Source organism: Sminthopsis crassicaudata, chromosome 3 (genome assembly GCF_048593235.1).
Source record: "Sminthopsis crassicaudata isolate SCR6 chromosome 3, ASM4859323v1, whole genome shotgun sequence".
Classification (NCBI taxonomy): domain Eukaryota; kingdom Metazoa; phylum Chordata; class Mammalia; order Dasyuromorphia; family Dasyuridae; genus Sminthopsis; species Sminthopsis crassicaudata.
The window spans coordinates 531960866-531985568 of NC_133619.1; the positions used below are offsets into that span (position 1 = coordinate 531960866).

Here is a 24703-nt window from a genome sequence, read left to right on the forward strand (position 1 = left end):
TCTTAAGTGGACTGTGATCCCATAACAAAGTCTCATAACTTCATTGGAAAGAGACATAAAATTATGATTAATTACCAGTAATTTTATATACCTCTGTGCTTGGGTCACAATAAAAATTTCTCAGGCAAAAAAGGTTCACGAGTGGAAAAAAAATTAAGAAGCATTGCTCTACCCAAAAGGCTATAAAACTATGCATACTCTTGATCTATCAGTTTCTCTACCAAAGAGATCATAAAAGAGGGATTATGTGTGCAAAAATGTTTATAGCAGCTATTTTTTTGTAGTGTCAAGGAACTGGAAATTTAATGTATGTATATCAGTTAGGGGATAGCCAAATAAGTTATGATATATGAATATAATGGAATATTATCATTCTATAAGAAATGATAAGCATGCTTATTTCAGAAAAGCCTAGAAATATTTGTAATGAATGGATGCTTAGCAAAGTGAGCAGAACCAAGAGAACATTGTACACAATAATAACAAGATAATGTGATGATCAACTGTGATACATTTGGCTCTTTTCAATGAGATGATTCAAGGCAATTCTAATAGACTTGTGATGGAAAGTGTAATCTACATCTAGTGAGAGGACTATGGGGACTGAATATGTACCTTTTTTGCCTTTTTTTCCCTTTCTTGTGTTTTTTTTCCCTTTTGATCTGATTTTTCTTGTGCAGCATGACAAATAAGGAAATATGTTTGGAATAATTGCACATATTTAATCTATATTGAATTGTTGTCTTGGAGAGAGAGGAGTAAAGGAGGGAGGAAAAAAAATTGGATCATAAGGTTTTGCAAAGGTGAATGTTGAAAACTATCTTTGCAAGTATTTGGAAAAATAAAATACTATTGAAAAAAAAAGAAGCCCCACTTGAAAGCATATCTGAGAAATGACCATTCAATCTTAGTCTGAAGATTTTGACTTATGAGAAACCCACTATACTTTAAGATAGCTCATTTTGCTCTAGATGATTTTAATTATTAGGAAGTATTTTCATATGTTCAGTTTAAATCTCCTAAATTGTAGCTTACTTAAAGTGCTCCTTATCCTGCTTTCTGAAACCATCAAGAAAAATTGTTTAAGTATCTATATATCTTTGTATGTATAAGTATCTATTGTATATCTATGAAAATATATTGTTTACTTTAAATATGTTATAGGCATGTTCAACTTCAAACACCAATAGTGAACTGGAGATGACCTTTAATAATGATTGTGTATGATAGATACCAAGAAGTAAGCCATCACCTAGAAATCAATTTGTATAAGAAAAGAAGGTCCAAACATGAAAAACTAAACATAAGGAGAATCATTGATAGAAAGATAAATTAAAATTATGTCCATATAAACAATAAGAAAAAGACAGCAATACATACATAATTATCACAATGAACACCTGATACTAAAGCTCTCAACCTAGATGGTGAAGTAGAAAAAAGAGGTACCATTGTAGCAAAATGTCTAAAAAATAATTATAAATGGGAAAAACCACTAAAAATGCAGAGAAAGGGAAAGTTTATCAGAAAATTGAAATAGTTTCTGCTTTCTTCCAAATGGAAGCAATAATATTCCACTTAATGCTTAATACTAATGCTTTGTACTACAGCAATACTAAGAAGCTAGGGATATTTTGAAGAAGTGATAATGAGAATTAACATTGGTTGGAGAGGGAAAAGCCAATTGTGCTTGTCTAGAGTTACTGAAGAACTTTAAATGTACCCAATCCACAGAATCCTAAAATCATAGACTTCAGGGACCATGTAGTATAATCTATGCCTTAAAAAGAATATCCTCTTCTTATTGTCTGAATATAACAGAACAGAAATAAGTGATCATGTAACCTTCATTTAAGAGTCCAAGTGAGAGTAGGGGAAGATTCTGGGTAGTCAGTAGAGTAGATCAGTAAATTTCAAGCTCTCCAGATTTCCCCCACAAATAGAACAAATTTGTGCCTCAAGGCAAATATAAATTGGTGAAAAATCAAGAAGACTTGGGGCAGAATGAGGATCCTTCAAGCACAATCCAAGATCTGAAGAAAGATCCCAGGTTGGGCATTAACCAGTGTGAAGTGCAAACAACTCCAGGCTAACTCCACAGAAACACCAAATGGGAACCCAGAAGGTAGTAGGGTTTGGCTGAAGCCTCAACTCAACCACAGGAACTTTTACCATTGGAACTGTGTTTAGTTTTGGGGGTCTAAATCCAGGAAAACTGAGGGAACCTCAGATCAGAAGTAACACCAAGCTCAATTGTACTGCAGAGACAACATGGTGGGTGAAAAGGACCCAGGTCAGTGCAGAAGCAGTGGACAGGGATGCTGTTGGCTCTTGACATTTGTAGGAGGCTGGGAGCTCTTGGTTTGGAATTCCAGGTCAGAGAGGAGAGCTAAAGTGAAGCTAGAGGAACCTTCTTCCCACCCCAAATTAGAAGTGTTTACACAAACTTTTTTATTAAAAAAAATGAGCAGGCAAAGAAAGAACTCACACATAGAGACTTACTATGGGAATAGGGAAGATCAGAGTTCATCTTCAGAGGAGGACACTGAAGTTTAAAAAAAATCTCCTTCTAAACCAGAGTAATGTGAAATGGCTCCCTGCCCAGAAATAATTTTTTTTTTATTATATATATATATATATATATATATTTTATAATATTATCCCTTGTATTCATTTTTCCAAATTACCCCCCCTCCCTTATTCCCTCCCCCCGACGACAGGCAATACCATACATTTTACATGTGTTACAATATAGTCTAAGTACAATACATGTGTGTGAATATCATTTTCTTGTTGCACAATAAACATTAGAATCCGAAGGTACATGCAACCTAGTCCGAAGGTACATGCAACCTCCTGCCCAGAAATAATTTATAGAACTCAAAAAATAAATTAAAAATCAAATGAAAGATACTGAGAAAAAACTAAAAAAATAAAAACTATCCAAGCAAAACAAAAAAGTTATGATGAAATAAAGTTAACCAACTAGAAAAAGAGATGCAGAGTTTTAAAGATGAAAATAACTTTGGAAATTAGAATTGGGCAAAAGGAAGTTAGTGAAGCTATGAGAGCAAAAAATAACAAAACAGAATATAAACAATGAAAAAAACAGAACAGAATGTGAAACATAAGAAAAAAACAACAGATCTGGAAAACCCAGAAGAAAAAATGTAATAATTGGACCAACTGAAAACTGTGACTCTCCCTCCCCCCAAAAATAACCTTGACACAATAATGCAGGAAATAATCTATGAAAATTGTCCTGGAGTGATAGAACATGAAGGGAAAGCAGAAATAGAAAATAATCCACTGATCATTACCTCAAAGAGATCATTTGTGAAAAACACGTAAGAACATTATTGTCAAATTTTGAAACCCTCAGATCAAAGAGAAAATTTTGCAAGAAACAAGAAAAAAAACAATTCAAATATGCTAGACAATTAGAATTATACAGGATTTCTCAGAAGCCACAATAAAAGACTTCAGGCCTTGGAATTATATATACTGACAATCAAAAGAATTAGGCCTGTAGCCAAAAATATCATCAGCAAAATTATTCATAATATTGAATGGAAAGAAAAATGGATATTCAGTGAACTTGCAGATTTTTAGAACGTGCTTTCAAGAAAATCTGAACTCAATAGAAAATTTAACATAAGAGCTAAAATCAAAGATTAATTTCAATGAATTTAACATCGGAAATTGTTTATATTTTTAACATGGAAATGTTTACTATATGTTGAAGACTAACAATAGTAATTGGGAAGCTCAAAAGGAATATTTATACCATATAACATGAAGGGTATAGTGCCCTAAAAAAATTATAAAGAAATAAATGTGAAGATATGACTGGAGGGGAACTCCAAGGATGGAGGAATAAGACAAGGGAGGGATCCATGGGTGGGGATAAGTTAAGGCAGTAGCAAGTCAAGTTAAGGAGCAGAATTAAAGGTAAAGAGTAGGTAAAGAGTAGGTAAAGGTAGGAAAGAAGAGATATACACAAACACTATAAGAAGGCTCAGGAGTCAAATTTATTAGGAAAAGAAAAGACAGCTAGTAATTATTGATCTTAAATAAGGTCAAACAAAGATTCAATCAAGAGAGGAAAAAAAAGTTCAAGTGAAAGGGAACTCATTATTTTCTAAGGCTTCCCATTCTACATTTGAATAGCCTTTTACAGGTCAAAATGTTTTACTTATATTATTTACTTATATTAATCATCTGAGGATAATCAGATAATCTACCCTTTGCTCATGGTACTGCTCTCTTAGCCATTCAATTTCTAACAACTAACTATAAAACAAAATAAAACAAAGCTGACAGCATATCTGCCAAAGCTTATGAAGTTAAGCCTGAAATTAATTTTAATTAAAAATATATAGTTAGTATTATTGCAAGCAAAGGACTTGCTAGTGCTGCTATTAATCTGCTAAATAGTTAAGGCAAAAGTATTTGCCCTCTTGGACATTATTATTTAGAAGAAGGATGCATCCCATATATCCATATTCAGAATAGGTAATGAATAATAAGTACATGGAAAAATACAAACAAAATACTTTGACAAATTAGACCCATAAAAAAGTCCCATTACTATTCTAAAAAGATGAAGATAAGGAAGAGTAAGAGTGAGAGAGGGAAAGAGACCGAGAGACAGATAGTGAGAAACAAACAGGAGGAAAGACAGAGAGAGACAGAGGGTGACAAAGAGAGAGAAACAGAAAGACAGAAACAGACAGACAGAGGCAGTGAGAGAGGAAAAAAAGTCACACACACAGAAATATAAGCTTAAAGCTAAAAAAATCTAGGAAAAACCAACTGAGTTTACATCTTTTTCTTTCTCCTTCTCCCTTTCTCCCTCTGTTTCTATCTCTGTCTTTCTGTCTCTATCTGCCTCTCTGAATCTCTCTTTAGGTTAGAAGAAAACAAAATAAATAGAAAAATACTGTAAATGAATCTTTATATCAAAACAAGTAGAAGGAAGAAAAAACTACAATGATAATAACAGAGTAAATTTTTTTCATCAAAAAACTAAGAAACTCAAGAGATAAAGTAGTCATATTTTTAGACAGAAGGATCAAAAGTAAAATACCAAAAGAAGTCAAGCATTGAAGATCCTTAAAATATTAAAATGTGTTCTAACTGTATTTTAAAATATAAGAACAGAGTTCTTAAAGAAAGATTTGAGAAGTAAAAGAAGTAACAAATGCTACTGGTTATAATAATTTATCAATACATAGAATTCCTGCTGTGCTTTCTGAACAAACGGATGATTTTATTTGTAAAGTTAAACCCAGAGAGATGTGTAATGCTTAAAATGCTGGGGTTTTTAACCCTATAAGAAGAAAGTATAGGAAACAGAAAAAAAACACTAAATGATTTATGCTTCTAAACTTGAAATCTTTCCTCATACTTAGAAAGCCTAACTACATAAAAAAGTAGATGTTTGAGAAATAAGATTTGAAAACAATCATTATAGAATCCTTGGCTTCAATATTCCTAGTTTGAGCATCCCAGTAAAAAAGGCTAGAAAATAGTTAAAGAACCCTTAAAATAAAACTTAGATTTGCTCATGTTACAAGAAACATAAGAAGTGTTTAATGAATGACATTAGAGTATAAATGATTTGAACATTAGTTTTTGAAAGGAATACAGTATTGCCATATTCCAAAGGACTACCATAGTATTATTGGTAAAATACTGGAATTGAAGCAATGATATATTTGGAACCTAAATTATAATAATTTTGATATTACTGTGATTAAAATCAGAAGATAAAGGAAAAATGAAACTAAATAAAAAGATTGCTAAGAGATTCTCCTTGGAGAAGCAAACAATGGAGTTAAAGTACCTGACTTTATTCTGAATCAAATGGCAACCAGCACCATGATATCAGGGAATATTTGGTCACTTCACATTGCAGTGCTCACAATATTTGCAAAAATGTCCGTGATGATGATAGCTGCAGCTTATGCATAAACAACTACAATAGGGGACAATGAAATAAATTCTATGAAAAATTTGAAAAGATGTTCCATGTTAAGTAAAAATATACTTTCATGAAAATGTGGGCATAAATGAGGAGAATAGAAATTTATACAAGGAATTCGTGTCTGAAGATTTATAGACTACATGGAAGGCTCATAGTTTTATATATGGGGTACTTCCATAAAAACAACAACAAAAACAAAACAAAACAAAACAAAAACTAGGAAGTGTGACATGATTGACTATAACAAAAATGAATATGATTATGTTTTAGTAGAGAGAAAATGACTGGTTACCAGTATCATTATGATGCTGCCATGATAATTTCTTTTAAAATTCTATTTAATATTTAAGGTCTTGAAAATATATCTAAGTGAATGATCTATTTTTACTTAAATCAAATAAATACAATCTTCTTCATTGGCTTATTGTGAGGAATAGTGTGTGTGTGTGTGTGTGTGTGTGTGTGTGTGTGTGTGTGTGTGTGTGTAGGTTTGGGTTTAAAGCCTAGTCCTTAAGAGAGAAATCTACCCAGCAAACCCCAAGATATTATCTTGAAAGAATTCAGCGATGTGAAATAAAAAATCTGCAGATAAGGGTATGATATCCTATGTGGAGAGAAAGAGAGAGAAGGAGGGAAGAAGGATTGGAAAGAAGAAGGAAGAAAAGAAGGAAGGAAAAGGAAGGAAAGAAGGAAGAAAGGAAGGAAGGAAGGAAGGAAGGAAGGAAGAGAGGGAAGGGAAGGAGGGAGAGGAGAGAAAAGGAGGGAAGGAGGAAGGGAGGGAAGGAAGAGAAAAGGAAAAAAGGAGGAAAAAAGGAAGAAAAGAAAGAAGGGAGGGAGAGAGTGAGGGAGTCTTCCAACAGACTGATTTCAGGACAGCATTACTCACAGAAGTTGTTTGTCCTTCCTTCTGGAAGAGGACCATGATATCAGAGAGGTGATGCTATGACATGCAAGTGATTTGGACTTTAAATCCTGGCTGAATTTGGGGTTATTACTCAGAACAGAAAAAAAGGCTGCCTCCAGAAACCCCCCAAGAACTCTGCTTCTAGAGAAGATTACATTTTAGAGAAGAACATTACACCTACAGTCAAATACTGGTGTCAAGAGTGGGAGGTTAGAATACTTATTCCAATTAAAGTATTATTTCATCCAAAGTACATAATCATTTCTTAGAGAGTTGAGTGCCCTTTAAAATTTTTATTTCCAAGGAAAAAATTACACAAGATTAGAGCATTTAAAGAAAATCTGTAGTCTAAAATGCCTAAATGTATAGCATAAGTGAAGTTAAATGATCTAAAATAAAATGAGATATAAGAATATCTATTATATATTTAATATAATTTACAGTTTTTATATAAATCAACATATATTGCAATTTTGGGGTTTGATAATATTCATATTGTTAGTATGGAAAAATTAAAATGAAAACTTTAAAGAAAATATATCTCAAAACCTAAGTCCTTCAGGAAGTCCTTGACATTCTTTCTTATTTTGATGATCCTTGTGTTTGATATCCTTTTTATTTACATATGTATATATATATATATATGTATTATATATACCTGACTTTCTTTTAGTAACAACTAAAATCCTTCCTTTTATAAGAAGCTGTACCCAATGCCTCTTAATTCACATTGCCTTCCCTCTATCATTAGCTCCTTTATATCTTGTATGTAACTTGCTTTATATATATTTGCTTGTATGTTTCCCTCATTAAATTTAAGATGCTAAAGAGCAAGACCTGTCTTTTGAATCTTTTTTGTATCACCAGTACTTAGGACAGTCTCTGGCACATAGTAAGCCCTTAAGAAGTGTTTACTGATTGATTGAATTCTAAAGGTCTTTTCAGTGTCACATTGTTTTCATTTTTTCTTGTATCTTTAGTGCATGGTATATAATACGAACCAATAAAAACTTGTTGATTGGTTAAGATCAACATTTGTGAAATAAATATTGTATAATATTTTAAAAAAGATTATAAGTATCTGTTTCATAGATGTATTAAGTCTATTTGGTTAGTATGTCAGTATATAATAAAATGAGCCAACAGTAATTATGAGGAAGAAAGCTCACCATGATCTTGGAAAAATAAAAATTACTGGTGATCTAATAATCAAAACTGTAAGCTAGAGTAAAATAGATAAATATGGCAATATAAATATATAAGTTGGAAAATAAATGCATTGGATGAAAATGGATGTATTATATAAAATTTGACAAAGAAATATCACTGTTAGCTATATGCTACAAGGAGTACCAAGTTAGAAAGAAAGGTCCATATATACTAAATATATACAAACACTAAATAAATAATACTAAAGCAGCAATTTTTATGGAAGCAAAGAATGAAGAGCATACCCATTGGTTAAGTAATGGCTTATGAAATGAGTGTCTTTAGTTATTCCTGCATTGCAAAAAAAAAAAAAATGAATGTGAAAGATAACAGGGAAGCAAAAGAAAACTTTCATGAATGGATTCAATCTGAATCACAAAAGCAGAACCAAACAAAGAATTCATAAAGTAATTAGAAGAATGAAAAATTTAAAACTATAGCAACAAAATAAAATTAAAATTAAAAGTGATGTATAATTATGACCAAGCTTGACCCTGAAGAAGAGATATAAAAATGCACTTCACTTTCTTTTTTTTTTTTCAGAGTAAGGAATACTGAATATACAGTTGGGATTTAATTGTTATCTATCTATTTATCTATCTAATATTGGTTGGACTAAATTTTTTCTATATTTTTTAAAAATGTTGGATGTCTAAGAGATGGCAGCGTAAAATAATATCCTGGGAAAATAAAAGTGATATAAGTGATATAAAAACAAAAATCAATAAACAATTAAAAAATCAGAGACAGGTTGGTTTTGAAGATGTGCAATAGAAGGAACTAACATTGATGACTACAGATCTACTGAAGTATTGAAAAAGAATAAATATGTTCTCAGTTTCATCTACTGTCTACAATATAACAATGTTCAATTTCTCATTTACTTTTGAGTGCTGCTTTTGTAATAGTATGCATTACTGAAGTCTAAGTCCATTTATCAGAAATTTATGAATGTTTTTGAAGTCTGCTATATCAAAACTGTTTTTCTTCATGCTGTCCCTTGTACTATATTCCTGATATTATCTGTCATGCCTATTCTTTTGTGATATTTTCTCCAGTTGTCTCTGTTCATTATTTCTTTCACTAACTCTCTTACTAAGTCTCTAATAACTTAAATCTTGTGGTTATTATAACTTCATTTCTACTTCATCTACAGCCTTTCACTATTTCATAGCTTCTCCAATCCATTCCACACATCTCAACAACAACCATCTTTCTCAAGCATTCATTTGATTATGGGTGACAGATATGTGACAGAAAACAAACACAACTGCTTTACATTTTCCAGAGGTGTTTTGGACTATTGAAAAAAAACATCAAGAAGACTTACTTGAAAAAGCAAGAGCAACAATGAAGAATGTTATTGCCACTGGTGACTTTACAACCTTTCTTCAGAATTTCCTGTGATTCATACTCTGACTTTGTGAGATCAATAAATTAGACATGTGGTCATAAAAATTATTTGGGTTTTGGTGAGCCTTCTTTAAGGTGGGTAAGTGATAAAAACAATGTCTTTGTTTTTTGATGTCACACAAATGTATGTAATGAATGTTTAATAATTGCTTATTGCCTTGCTTTGCTTTGCCATTTAAGGATGACCAATATTTTTTCAATCCTATGCCATGATTTGGATCATAGCATAGCATAGCATAGCATAGCATAGTAATCATAAGTGATATTTTTGTAAACAGAACAAAAGACTATTAAAATAGTTAGACATTTTTCTTCAGTCCTTGTTTTCTTCCTTCCCTCCAACAATAATAACAAAGTCCAATAAATACTCAATTCCAAAACATAACAGAAAAAACAATCTTAGTTTTATTCACAGGAAATTCACAGTTCACAGATCTGCATTTGTTTTAATTTTTTAAGCATTTCAGTTTTAATATTTTGAAACAATGTTTTGATGTTAAACAATTGCAGAAAGGCATTTAGATCTTTACTGTTACAAGAATCATCCTTTACTCATAAAAATCATCAAAAACAAAAACACAAAAACAATGAGAATCTAATTTTCAAAACAATTTTCTTGGCACAAATTTAATTTCCCCAAACCAATGTCAATTTCCATACATACCCAGATAATATTTTAATGAAAAAAAACCTTTGTTTTTCATCAATAAAAATACATTTGGAAGATAATTGGCACACATGAATATTTTAGTTTCAGTATTAATTTGGCATTATCACCAGGAGTTGGCAGTTTCTTCTGTGCTTGCCTTTGTCATCCTCCATATGTACTCAAGTAATGAAGCCAACACCTGTGGTCATAAAAAAACTTATACACAGCAGCTGCAGGGCTCAGATTCCTGTGCTGAAATAAATTTCGAAAGAAGAAGCATTTGGATCTGTGACTGGTTTTCTTGTTAGTTTCTTTCAAGGACAGCTAAGACTGCTGTAGTGCTGGGCATTGTGTGAATTCATTTTCATCCTGGAGGGAGTTCTTTTTTCCAAACCACAGGCACTTTGACCATTTCTACTTCAAATTAAGGTGTGAGGTCCATACAGAAACATCTACTTGGGATTCACTTAGAACATCAAGCAGGTTGTCATAAGCAACATTTTGCCCTTATCCATGATTATCCTGCCATCCTGATTGTTCACAAGCACTAATATTCTTCTTTTGACCCTATTCTGTTATGTATTTGTGTATCATAATAAAAGGACCAAGATCTAGGGTCACTCATGTCTGAATCTGGAGAATTTAAAGAAAATATTGTTGGGAGGTTTTTGATTTTCAATAATTCTTTAAAAATAACAAATCCTTTTATACAAGAATAGGATTGAAAAATATTGGTCATCCTTAAATGGCAAAGCAAGGCAATAAGCAATTATTAAACATTTATTACATACATGAGTGTGACATCAAAAAACAAAGACATTGTTTTTACCATTTACCCATCTTAAAGAAGGCTCACCAAAATACAAATAATTTTTATGACCACATCTCTTATTTATTAATCCCACAAAGTCAGAGTATGAATCACAGGAAATTCTGAAGAAAGGTTGTAAAGTCATTAGTGGCAATACCATTGCTCTTCATCTTTATATCACTTGAATTTTCTCTGACTGTCCCCTCATGCTTGGAATACTCTTCCTTTACATGTCTACCTGCTGGCTTCCCTTTCTTCCTTTAAATACCAATTAAAATCCCATTTTTATAGGAACCTTTTCTCAAGCTTTTTAAAATTTTTCTCTTAATTATTTCCTAATCATCCTGCATATAAATTGTACATGTTCCTTTGCTGTTGTCACCCACATTAGACTTTGAGTTTCTTTTGGGCAGGAACTATAGTTTGCTTATTTTAAAAAATTGTCTCTAGCATTTTGTACAGTGTCTGGAAAAAATAGGCAATTAAAAATATTTATTGACTGATTGAGTAGTATCACCACTACCTAGCACAATTTTGTATAAGAACTCCATAAATGTTGAAATTAATTTTAAAAGAAATTTTTGTGGCAATTTTATTCATGCCTCCTGATAATTCCATAGCCCCAATGTTGCATGCCTGTCACATACTTCTCTGCATTTACTAGAAATGCAGACTCTAATGGACTTATCAGCTGACCTTACTCCTTTCTATATTGTTACAGCTGAGTGAATCTATATCATGTCCATATTATAATGATTTTATTTGGTTGCTGTTGTTTGTGTTTATTATTACCAATATCTGTTTTCTGTATTTACTCATCTCCCTTTGTTACCCATTTCCCATTTTATTTTTAGTCAAGTTCTCTGTTTGAAGGATACATTTCCTTAGATTTCCATTATCTCATTAAAATGATTGTGTGTTTATCACCATACTCTCTTCTCTTCATACCAATGCAGTAATCTCTGTGGCAAGTTATAAATTTATGCCAATAAATATCTTATGTTTTACATGTTCTTCATAATTCTGGGTGCAAGCCTAGTGCATGATAATCATAAAATGTATGCCCCAATGAACATCAAAGAATAATCAGCACCAGAACAATAAAGAGGACCTCAGATTATCTGCATTTTAATGTATTATAAAGAAGAGAAGAGAATCCAAATTTAATAACACACCTGTTCAATTGCTTGATTAAGTGTCAGCAATAAGAAGTAACAGCGATTGTCTATTTTACCTAAAAAGGTGAAGCATATGTAATTCATACTAATTTTACCTAGTATCTTATATAAATGAGAGCTGGAGCATTTATTAAACATTTGCTTTGTGTGAGACACTATGCTAAGCACTGGGGATAAATACAAGTAAAAAAAAAAACCCAACCTCCAGAAGGAAAGGGGGGCACTCTATTTTTTAATTGTATTTTATCATTCCCCACAATTTAATGGGGAAAGACAACACTTAAAAGTAAACTGGAAAAGGGAGGGAAAAGAAAGCACCTACATGGAAGCAAGTTTGCTAGAAAAGTAAGTGAAAAATCCTAGACATTCAGGAATGATACTAAGAGTGAAATAAGAAGGTATGGCCTGGGAACCTAACAAAATAGGTTCTGGCCAAGAACTCACCAGTCAGATAACAGGGCTGCAAAGTGTAAGCATCTCCAGAGTGTGTGATGAAGAAAATATAAAAATGTAACCAAAGTTTGATGTAAAATTGTTTGATTAGCAATCTCATGTCATAGGCAGGCAGAACATCAGGAACTGGCCAGTCAAGTCCCCACTTTCCAGTTTGGACATTTTCACTTTAGCAGATTCAGACAAGGCTTAGGTTGGAAGATATAGATTTTAGAAGGGGACATATCTAAAATGAAGGCAACCTACTATGAAAAAAGTTAGATCCACAAACCAAAAGTTATTTTCTCCCTAGACTACCATCTTCACATAATAAAATCACAATATTTTCTTATAGAAATTAAGAAATTAGTCTCAAGACTTTATAAGTGTGCATATTATTGTTAACACAATGGCAATTAAACAATAGCCATCTGGTATAATGTCCAGTTTAAAAAAAAAAAACTTTGAAAGGAAAGCTGGTGTAATGAACAGGAAACTGAAATTGAAATTTATAGAGTTTGAGTTCAAATTCTATTTCAGACACAAATTTTATAACCTGGGCAAATCATGCCTTCTATGTATTTTGATTTTCACATGTGGAAAGGTAACTTGGCTCAGTGATTTCTCTTTTTTTGCATATAATTATTTTTTATTATTATAGCTTTTTATTGACAGAATATATGCATCTGTTCCAACTTTTCCCTTTCTTTCCTCCACACTCTCCCCTAGATGTTAGGCAGTCTCATACATGTTAAACATGTTAAAGTATATCTTGAATATAATATATGTGTACATATTTATCCAGTATTCTTATTGCACAAGAAAAATCAGATTTAGAAAGGTAAAAATAACCTAGGAAGAAAAACAAAAATGCAAGCAAACAAAAACAGAAAGAATGTAAATGCTATCTTGTGTTCCACACTAATTTCCCAGTTTTTTTTGGCTGGGTGTAGCTGGTTCTGTTTATCACTGATCAAATGGAATTAAATTGGATCTTCTCATTGCCAAAGATAGGCTTAGTGCTTTCTAAGATTCCTTTTAGCTCTAAATTCATAATCTGATCATGCAAAGGCATCCTATAAGGTTTTTTTTTTTGTTGTTGTTGTTTTGTTTTTGTTGTTGGTGGTGGTGGTGGTTTTTTTTTTTTTTTTTTTTTTTTTTAGCAATTCTGAAAAGTAAGAGTACATTAGCCTTAAAAGTAGTATTCTTCACAGAAATGTTCTCTCTGGATATATAGTTGTTTTAAGCAGTATTGCAGCATTACCAGTAGAGGTGTGAAATTATCAAGGTTTGGGGTTTCTTTGAGATCCAGAAATGTGATATTAAATAAATGGCTTTTGCTTTAGACTTTTTTTGCTTTATTGTCTGCCACTTGACTTTTCTGGAATCTTCTGTTCCTAGAAATTCCCATGCCCTCTGATGGACAGGTAAGGAGGAATGCATCTCTGCCCTTCTCATTTTCTTCTTGATTAATTAGATGTGGCTCTGAGAAACTTTGTCTCTTCTTAGAAAACAGTAAATCCCATATGTGGAATTGCTTTAGGATGTTGAATTTGCCCTAACATGTGAAGGACAAAACTCAACCATCTATATCTAAAACTAGTATCAGAACTTGAATAATTTGAATATTTCTAAATGTATTTCTAAAGGGTAGCTTTTATAGTATCATCAATTCCATTCTTCCTATAGCCTGTAGATCATGTCATAGTGCCTGGTTATTCATACTGTATATACTTTTTTCTAGACCCCTTTTCTTTTTTTCTCTTTTTCCTCATATTCTTGGATATCTCATATTATACCCTGTGTCTTCCCCTATATGAGTTAAATTGGGCTGTATAAGAATGTTATTATTTTTGGTAATGTAGTATATTTCTTATAAAAATCTCCAAATCATAAAACAGCTAAAATGGAATAGGACAGCTTAATAATAAGCACAGATAAAGTCCACAGAGAATTAATGTCATCAATGCATATATTGCTTTTGTGACTTGTATATGTGCATGAATTTGTTATGTGTTTATAGATTTTATAGATGCCTATTCTCTTCACTCCCCATCCCATTTCTAAGTAAGTTTGTTTATTTTTATTTTGCCATTAGTGAAAACAAATATATAACAACCATACAAATTATAACAGCCCTTTACAAATAGAAGCTCTTTACAGATAGACTTTTCCTATAAGTAGGAAAAGTCCAGTAGGATGGAAAAAACTGCAGCTACAAAATTGAGCTTGGTGGAAAGTAGGTCTTAGTGATTGTGTAACTACTTATTTTTCTTTAAGTTTTAAATATTTAGGAAGATTAAGGAAGGTTAAATCACTAACAATAGTGGCAAGTTTTCCAAGAATGAGTACAAATGTGGGATTTATAATTATATTTCTTTGATTTGTTTTTGAGGAGAAGTCTTATGGGAGGGAAAAGGAAAAAATTGCTAAGTACATCTAATACACAACTATGCCAAAAGATTATTCTGTTCTGTGACATGAGAATTAATAATCTACCCATTCCTTTATTTAAAAAAATAATAACAAATGTTTCAATTTTGTATAGAAATTATTAAATTGATTTAAAAGAAAATTTGGGAAAAGGTTAAGAAAGTTTTCTTCAACCCAAACCTGTAATGCATGTAATTGTGTCTTTTTAATATGTATATTGAACTTTTTAGACAGGCAATTCATTCACTTAGATTTCCTTTTAGAGTCCTTTAAGTTCTAGCTCTTTTTAGAGCTCCCTTAGCAAAATGAATTTATTTGTAAGTATATATTTGTTTGGCTGTACTCAAAGAAAATCCTTTTAAGGAGAAAAAAATCTGACTATAGACTTATTTCAAAAGACTATGCTTAAGGATAATAAATGTGTTCAATAATTTCCCAAAATAGGTATCTTACCTGTGTTAAGATAAAGAAGACTCTATTGACAAAGGGAGATGTAATTAAAATGAATGATGAGACATTTTTCTGAATGTGACAGTGTAGGGATTTTTTTTTCTTTGATAGTGTATGTATTATATTTACACATATTTTTTTAAAAGAGTTGCCCTGTCGCACCCAAGCTGAAAGTATAGGAGATGAAGGGATCTTCTGACCTCATTGTGATCCCAAGGGAACTTCTACCTGCTCAGTTTCTGAGGGAAATTGAGTTTCTGACCTGGGCTGGTTTCCCTATCTTTAGTAACCTGGGATCACCCTCCTCCCTCCTATTCTCCCTTTGGAGAAAAAGAGAACAGAGGAACAGAAGAGATCAGAAGGAAAACCAGAGAGAATCTTAAGGAGAACAGCTTTGAAAGTTATATATTTGAGTAAATATATCAGAGGATAACAAATTCTCCATAATAGGTGTATACACATTTATATAGTACTTGGAGCCAGGATGAACTGAATTTAAATCCTGCCTCAGACACTTACTAGCTATGTAATACTGGGCAAACTATTTAACCTTTCTAGGCCTTAGTTTTAAAATGAGAATAATACTATCACCTGTCTCCCTGCCTTTTTGTGAGAATAGAATGAGATAACATGTATAAAGTTCTTTGTACACTATAAAATGTTAGATAATACTAGCTATTCTCATTAAGATTATCATCATCATTATTTTATCTTTTCCTGTCCTACAATGTATATGGAATCTTATCTAGTGTTTGTTAAGTTCAGAATTTAAAAATGAAAACTAAAACCAAACCAAATAGACATAAAAACGATAGTGGAAAGAATAAATCATTATCAATCAGTTACTAGGGTTGGTACTTGAGCTCTTCCATTAATAACTCTGTGGTGTTAGAATGTGACTTTAATGATTTGGGCCTCAGTTTTCTGGTTTGAGAAAAAAAGTGGCTTAGACCAAATGATTCTAATAGATCTAATAACTTTGCAGAGCAAACATTTTCTATTATTTTCTTTTTTTATTTCAAAATTGAATACACAATTGACAAAACAAAGCAATTTCTGATTCTGTGATCCTTACATATAAATTAATCCTGATTGTTAGCTAAATGAGGTAGAATATCTAAACTTCTTTGAACATTAAGCACTAGAAAGGTATCTTGATATTGATGAAATACATTAAGCCTTAGTATTGTCATAATTATGTGATGTTTTGAATATTTTGGTGGTGTTGTATGAATGATAAAATTAAAAGATTTAATGTAAAGCTACAGGAGTTTATTTTCTCATTTTTAGAGTATTTATTTTTATCAATGTGTTTGCAAAGATTTGAGGTATTAATAATGAAAAAAATTCTTTATATCTAAATCAGTGTTCAAATCTGTCTCAAATCAGAACTGGCATAAGTGTCCTCTCTAATACCTGCTCAGGATTAATACAGAAAGAAATGAATGGTTTCCCCTTAGCTTTGAGATAGCAACATGCCTTCATATAAAGCATTGTGTGATACTGAATCCCTGGGGACATGCTATAGGTAGAACAAAGATTAAAAAAGTCTGGGAATAATCTACCTCAGGGAAGCTTTTAATGGTTTCTAATTAAAAAAAAAAAGACAGAAAGGTTCTGAGAACTTGATCCATGTGATCTTTATCCACCAGAGGATTGCAGATTGCTATGATTTTAACCCGGCATCTTTACAAATAAACACAAAACCTCAAAATAAACTTTGTAGAAGTAGCAACTTATAATAAATCTTTTATATGAACACTATTCTCTCTGGCAATATAGTGTTAGTATATTTTCCCCAGTTCAGTGAGTCATTTCCTTGCTACCATGAAAATCAATGGTTCCAATAATATTCCAGATTATCTCATAGGAATTTTAAAAACTGATTAAAGCAAATAATTGTTTTGATGAAGGTTTAGTAAAACATCATCATTTGTTTATTATGATACATATGCTATATTCTTAAATATCCCCCTTTCCTCTATAGACCAGAGCAAGGCAAAAATAGTGAGAAACATCCAAAAAGATCTGTAATTTTGCTACTACCTTCCAGCATAATCTTAATTATTTCTCTTAGAACTGATGTCCATTCTAGTTTCCTCAATATATGAGTCTTTAACATTATATGAATACTACATATTTTTTCTTTATGTAATAACCCATGTAATGTATAATTGAATATAGATATGAAAATTTTCAGAAAAGAACTAAAAAGAATACTGAGATTTAGAGCTATAAGAAACCGTAGAAATTATCTAATCTAATACCCCCATTTTACAGTAATGGATTTGGGGGTCCAGAGAAATTAAATGATAAGTGCAACATCACACAAATAAATAATTTAACATCTCTAGACTTTGCATATAAGGAGTAAATGTGGATTACAGCATACTATTTTCACCTTTTATGTTGTTGTTTACTTGTTTTCATTCCTCATTTTTGCCCCCTTTTGATCTGATTTTTCTTGTGTCACATGATAAATGTGGAAATATGTTTAGAAATTATACATGTTTAACCTATATTGGAGCTAATCTTGTATTTCATTTCAAACTTTCAAATTAATTCAAACATTTTAAAAGTAATGCTTTTTTTTTTTTTTTCAAATAATAGCATTTACTTAGATACCTTAAAAGATACAAAATTCTGCAGGCATGAATATTTCTTCCACTAAAGCAGGTAACAACCCATGTAATCCTCCTAATCCCATGTAACTCTTATTCAAGTTTTCCCAAGCATCTTATTGAGAGGCTTGACCTAGCATTCTAAACATGATAAAGGTATGTTTTATGTGTCTGTGTGTGTGTTAGAAGGGAAGGAATTTGCTACATGCCAAGAGCATAAACACCTATATGGAAATCATAAACTTGAAAGCATATGGATGTTAGACTAGATTTCATTGAGATTAATGGAAGTTATATTTTCTGGGAGTATTTAATGGATGCCATGGTCTGCAGTAAGACATAAATGTTGCTCTTCAAAAAAACATTACAAATAGGACATAGAAGAAAGATATATTCATATTGGAAATGAACTAGCCAGGGACTGAAATTATGTTTCTGTTAAAAGATCATCTGATGCAATCTTAACTTGTTTTTCTGACAACTTAATTTCTTTTCTTAGAAGAAACAGCAAGAATCATTATTTGATTCTATTCAAAAAAGAAGAATCTACTGATGAAGTTAGGATAATAGGAACCTTGGGAGAGAATACTGATCATATTATTCTAATGTTCATGATAAGATGAGAACAAGAAAAACTTCATAGTTATTTTAGATATTAGGCTCCAGATTTAGGGAAATTCCATGTATGATTCCAAGATGGTAAAATGGAAAATGGTTCAAAGAAGACAGAATGCTTAAAAAAATTCTACCTATGTTCTATTTGAATAATCTCTGAAGTAGAAGAGATCTAAAATTATTCTTTGGAAGTCTAAGATGATCTCTATCATGATCCACAGAATATAGATGAAGCTTTTAAGTGTGAAGAGCTTGAATGGGAAGATTGAAAAGTAAAAATTTTAAGGCATAATATCAGTTATGGAAACCTAACTAAGGATGAAAATTTAAAGACAGAATCAACCCATGAAAATGATATAAATATCCCAGGAGGTATAGTCATCAAAATCAACTTAACTGAAGTAAAGATGAAAATAAAATATTCCACAAACTTAGTTGTAAGGCTCTGGCAAAGTCAAAGTTTTTTTTTTCTTTTCTTTTCAGGAAGAATATGTAAATGTATTAAGGAACAACAGTTTAGATTTTATGAATTGCCATAATAAATTCATATTCTGACCAAGTTAAATTTCTAATTGTTAGAGACTTATACGTATTGTAGAAAAGTCACTAATAGCTATGATTTTAATATTTGATGATTCATGTGCTTAGCTCAGAGTCCAGCATTTAATAATGGTTTTTGAATGATTGTATGATCTCCTCATTGCACATAGTCTGTTATAACTCCAATTAAGTCAAAATATTAGAGGATCATTAACAAAAAGTATTAAAATTGGCAACTATTCAGATTTTCAAGACAGTCAGTCAGCTTGATGACTTGCCTCAGAAAAATTCACTCATTCCACAAAATTTATTCATTTTACAATCATTTTTCTAGCTCCTGCTCTGTGTAGAACATGTATTAGGAAGGAAGGTAAATATATTGAGACAATATAAATTCTCCATGTGTTCTAGAATGGATTAAATGAATTGAAAATGCATACCTAGAAAGGGAAGTAAAGATCACTGAGTTATAATAAAAGGTAACTAAGAACAAGACAGACCAGACTTTTCTTTTTTCATCAGTTTTCCTTTTCCTTTATAGACTGATACGTCAGGATAATGCTATTTATCTATAATTATTTGAATTTTAATAAAGAAGTTAACAATCACTTTTGGTATTTTTATTGAAAAGATGGATTAATATGTGATGAATGGACTTTAATGGACCTACAACTATGTGAGAAGGTCAGAGGGATGAAACTTTAATAATGAAATAAAGAAATTTATTTTTGATTTAGTTTTGTTAAAAAATTCTTTTCCATAGTTTGGATTAAATTGAAGAAATATAAATTATTCAAATTTTGGATGATATAAAGTTTGATGGAATAATGAATAAAGTAATTAAAAGAATCAGAATTTAGACAGATCTAAATATGTTGAGATAATAAACTGAATTTAACATGGTGGGATTTAATAGTCACAATTGTAGTGTTTTACAATTATTTTTTTTTAATTCAAATTTAGGAGTATAGGATATCAGATATCGGGCTTAATTTCAATCCATATGAAGAAGTCCTGGAGGTTTTCATTGATATCCTGTTCAGAAGGTTTTGAATGTGATGTGGATGATAAAAATGATAATGTAATCTTAGACTGTTTAAAGGCAATTGTTGAACACAGAAATAGATAGGAAATAGTCTCATTCTTTTACTTCAGGAGGTTTGAGGATTAATTTTGGGACCTACTATATAAAACTTCTATTGACAAACTAGAACTCTTTCAAAAAAGTATGAAAAAGATTCTGAGGAGATGGAAAAAATTTAATATGAGGACTCCCTGAAGAAATTGGAGATTTTTTGTAATGGGCCAGAACTCTGAAACCAGGATTCTTACAAGGTGGATTCTTAACTAAGTGGAATTGATAAAACAATGGTTATCTAGTTTAGCATGGTAATTAATTAGTTCTCTAGTTCAGTATGATTGAATTAATCTAAAAACAAATAATGGTTCCTTAGTGATATAATGTTTGGTTTATACTCAATATACTGCACATAAACAGGGACAAACTCAACCAGAAGGAGACTCAAAAGGGCCAGGGTTAGCCTTGGAGTGGGCTTGGAGACAGGGAGAAGACAGAGGCCTGGAGGCTGAAGCACAAGCCCTCAGATTGAGACAGACTTCAAGACAGAGACTGTCGTAGTTGTCCTCTTCCCTCCCTCACAGAAACCAAGACACATTCGACACATTCTGAAGGTCCTCCAGAAAGCTAGTCAGGCTCCAAGTAAAGGAGACAGAAGAAGGAGATAATAAAGAAGTTGAACTTTATCCCTGGCTACTCTCATGGTGATGACTCTGCTGAAATGAAAGCTGGTCTCTAGACCTCCAGAAAATCAATCAGAACACTACAATTTTTAACCTGGAGAAGAGCAGAAAGGGGAAAGACATGATCCTTGTTTTCAAATATTTGAATGGTTATATTTTAAAAGATAATTAAAATTTTTTCTCAAAATCTTCAGAAAGGAGAAACACAATTATGAGGCTATTGGGGTCCCTTATATAAAAGTAAATTTAGACTAAATAAAATACACATTTTTTTTATTAACTGAAAAGATACATAAGTAGAATGAAATGTCTAATGAGGTAATCAGATAACCCTACTACTTGTGTAGTTAAGCAACATCTGGAGGAGTATTATTAAAGATTGTGTAGAAAGGATTCATACACAGGACAGAATAGAATGCTGTACCCTAATATTCAAAATTTCATTACTGAGGTTGTAGAAAAGAAATGTTTTTTTTTTTTTTTTTTTTTTTTTTTACTATGCCTATGTTAATTATGCCTAATTATTCACACTAATTATATCTTATTTACCCTGTTGGCTGAGAACAAAAATGTGAAATAAAGGTTTACCCTAAATTATTCTAGGGAAAAAGAAAGATGATAAATTGAATGATAAATAAAATAAATTGAAGAATAAGGGGAAAAGAAAGATGATAAAAGTAATAGAATATAAGGACACAAAGAAAGGAAAGTAAACATTCCAAATGGATTTGCATAGACTCAGATAATGTCAATGAAGGCAAATTCACTAAAGAACAAAAGTATATCCCCTTTCTCTATACAGCTTCAAATACTGGTTATATGTTTAATAAATTTTTGAGTTTGTAGTATATATTTACAATGCCATGTCAGAATATAATCATTTAAGATCAAGAAACTATTCTAAAATGCTTAATTTTTACCAGTCAGGAATTTTTGTGCCATAAACAAAAACAGGTTGTGTTTTAAGATAAAGGAAAAATCTTGCTTCTCTGCAATTTCTCACACACACACACACAAACACACACACCATACACATATACATATACATATATACACACGCATTCTTTGCCATTACTATATCATTTTATAATATTTGTTAAAATGCTAAAATAAAAAGTAAAAACAATTGGATATAATATTTTTAATATTATCATTAGTTTTTCAAACATTAAACCACATTAAAAGTTGAAATACCAGGAAAATTACAATATAAAATATTAAACATACAAAACTGTGCTTATCTTGGACATGAGATCAGCATCTTAGAACTTATATCACACATTTGAAAATTCCCTACAGCCCTACAGAATATTAAAATCAATAGATTCTTTAGTTTATAACTTCATTCTTTGTACTGGTAACTATGGAAATAATTAGAATACACATAAATCATAAATATACAATTGCATGAATATATTTTAAAGTCTAAACTGACAACGTAGATAGTACATGGTTAAATTCAATGTCTCATTATTAAGGTAGTAAGGGTGGAGAGAAGAATGGAGGCAATCGTGACATTTTAAAAGAAATCATTATTTGATGTTATCAGAAAGCTAATTTAAACTGTTTCTTTAAAACAAACTTAATTATTAACAAAAAATTTCACCTTTGAAATATTTTAATATTAAAACAATTAATACATGGCACATGATATATGCTTAATAAATGTTTATTGATTGGTTGATTGATTCAGACCAGAACCACTGTAATTGAATTTAGAAATTCAAGTGTTAAATCAATCTTTATAAACTACAATTGAATATTTCCACTTTCTTTTGTTTTATGTTATTATTGTTTTGTACTATACCAATGTTTTCTACTATCACAGGAAATGCATGGCGAGGATATTTACCCTCTCATGAAATTTAGCAGCTATTATACAACTTAGCACCTTCTAAAGTTTCCTAAGGCCCCTGAGAAGTAAATTTACTTGCCCATAGTTACATAGTTACATAGCATATGAGTAAAAGAACTCAAATCCAGATCTTCTTGGTTCTAAGGTCAGATTTCAATTCACTATGCAACACAATCCCTAATAATTATATATATATATATAATATATTTTATGAAACATATGTACAATACATAATTATATATTTTCACATATGCATGAATAATATGTAATTGTTGCGTTAAACAGTGCTTCCAAAAAAGCTACTATTCTTTCCAAGATTACATAGGTAAGTAATTTTAGAAAGTAGTTTTCCTCATCTGTCAGTATACAGAAGAAAGGATTAGAAATTTCACTTTAAGTTGAAATGTAACTGAGGCAGACATGGAAATTTAAATATTTATTTTTCTGCATTGAATAGAATTTGGGAAAAACCTACTTTATATATAATAGTAGTGTTGTATAACTACAAGTTATGCATGATTTTAGTAGTCAAAGAGTTAAAACTGAGGCTCATCCAGGACAATTGAGAAACAGACTATAAGATATACCATGTAAGGTACCAGTAATGAAGAAGAATCAGATTTTTAAAAAGTCATTGAAGAAATGTGTGTTCAAAAAAAGAGTAGTTTTATGCATTAAACACAGATTTTATCAGTGCATAGCCTATTTTACCCATTAGTATTATTGAGATATTAAGAGAGGTTGAGGAAGACCTCTGTATCCCCTCTAGTAAATTTATGGGAGGATATAAATAAAAACTATTCAAGATGGGGAGGCAAGAATAGATTGGAATCTGCTAAATTAAAGAAAATATTTACAATGATAAAGTCAAAGATTCATTTAAGTATTAGAATATTCTAACATTGTGCCTGAATATTATTTTTATTATTTTTGTTTTTGTTTTTTTCCCTGAGGCTAGGGTTGAGTGACTTGCCCAGGGTCACATAGCTAGGAAGTGTCTGAGACCAGATTTGAACTCGGGTCCTCCTGAATTCAGGGCTGGTGCTCTATCCACTGCACTACCTAGCTGCCCCCTGAATATTATTTTTAAATGGCTTGTTTTGAGGAAAGCTATTGGTCTTAGAAAGTAATTTATGGCACAGACTGAAATTTTTTTTAATACTGAGGTCTACATAAGAGATAAGGGGAGTTATCTATTTAGAGATAATAATTAAAACTATGGGAATTGGTGAAGTCATGAAGTGAGAGATTTCATCAACTGGAATCATTATTATTTATAATGATATTAATAAATTAATATTTGTTAAAATAATGAACTAGATAAAAAAATAAGAAAAAGATAACCCAGACAGTTTTATGAGGCCAGACATACACAGAATTAATATACCTTTTTTTTGTGAAAAGTGGGAAAACTGAATTTAAATAGGAGAAAATGGCTGGTTTTCTTTGGTGCATCATTTTTTTTTTAAACACAATACACTAGTACAGTTATCAAAGTAGTCAGAAATGAACAAAATTATTAAATTTTACAGTATGAAATGCATAATAATATAGTTTTAGATTTTTAAGAAGTGAACAAGTCTCCCATACAATGTCTCCATATTTCCAAATGAGTCTTATTTCAGATTACAACATTGAAAAGTTTGGAAGGATAACTGCTATGCAGATTGTTCTAAATTATGTGCAACACCCACCCTTAGAATGATATTGCCTACTGGGTCATGTTGTCTTTATCTAACCAAGCACATGCATTTTAATTAAGGATGAAAGAGTATAATTTTTTTGTTTTGTTTTGTTTTTTTCATCCTGAGCAATGTCTTGAACATAGAGAATCTTGTTTTTC

At 31.2% G+C, this 24703-nt stretch overlaps 1 protein-coding gene across 10 annotated transcripts in view; it reads right to left on the reverse strand.

Moving 5' to 3' along the window:
- Positions 1-24703, reverse strand: part of GRIA4 (glutamate ionotropic receptor AMPA type subunit 4) — a 481423-nt gene that overhangs the window by 267045 nt on the left and 189675 nt on the right. The window lies entirely within an intron of this gene.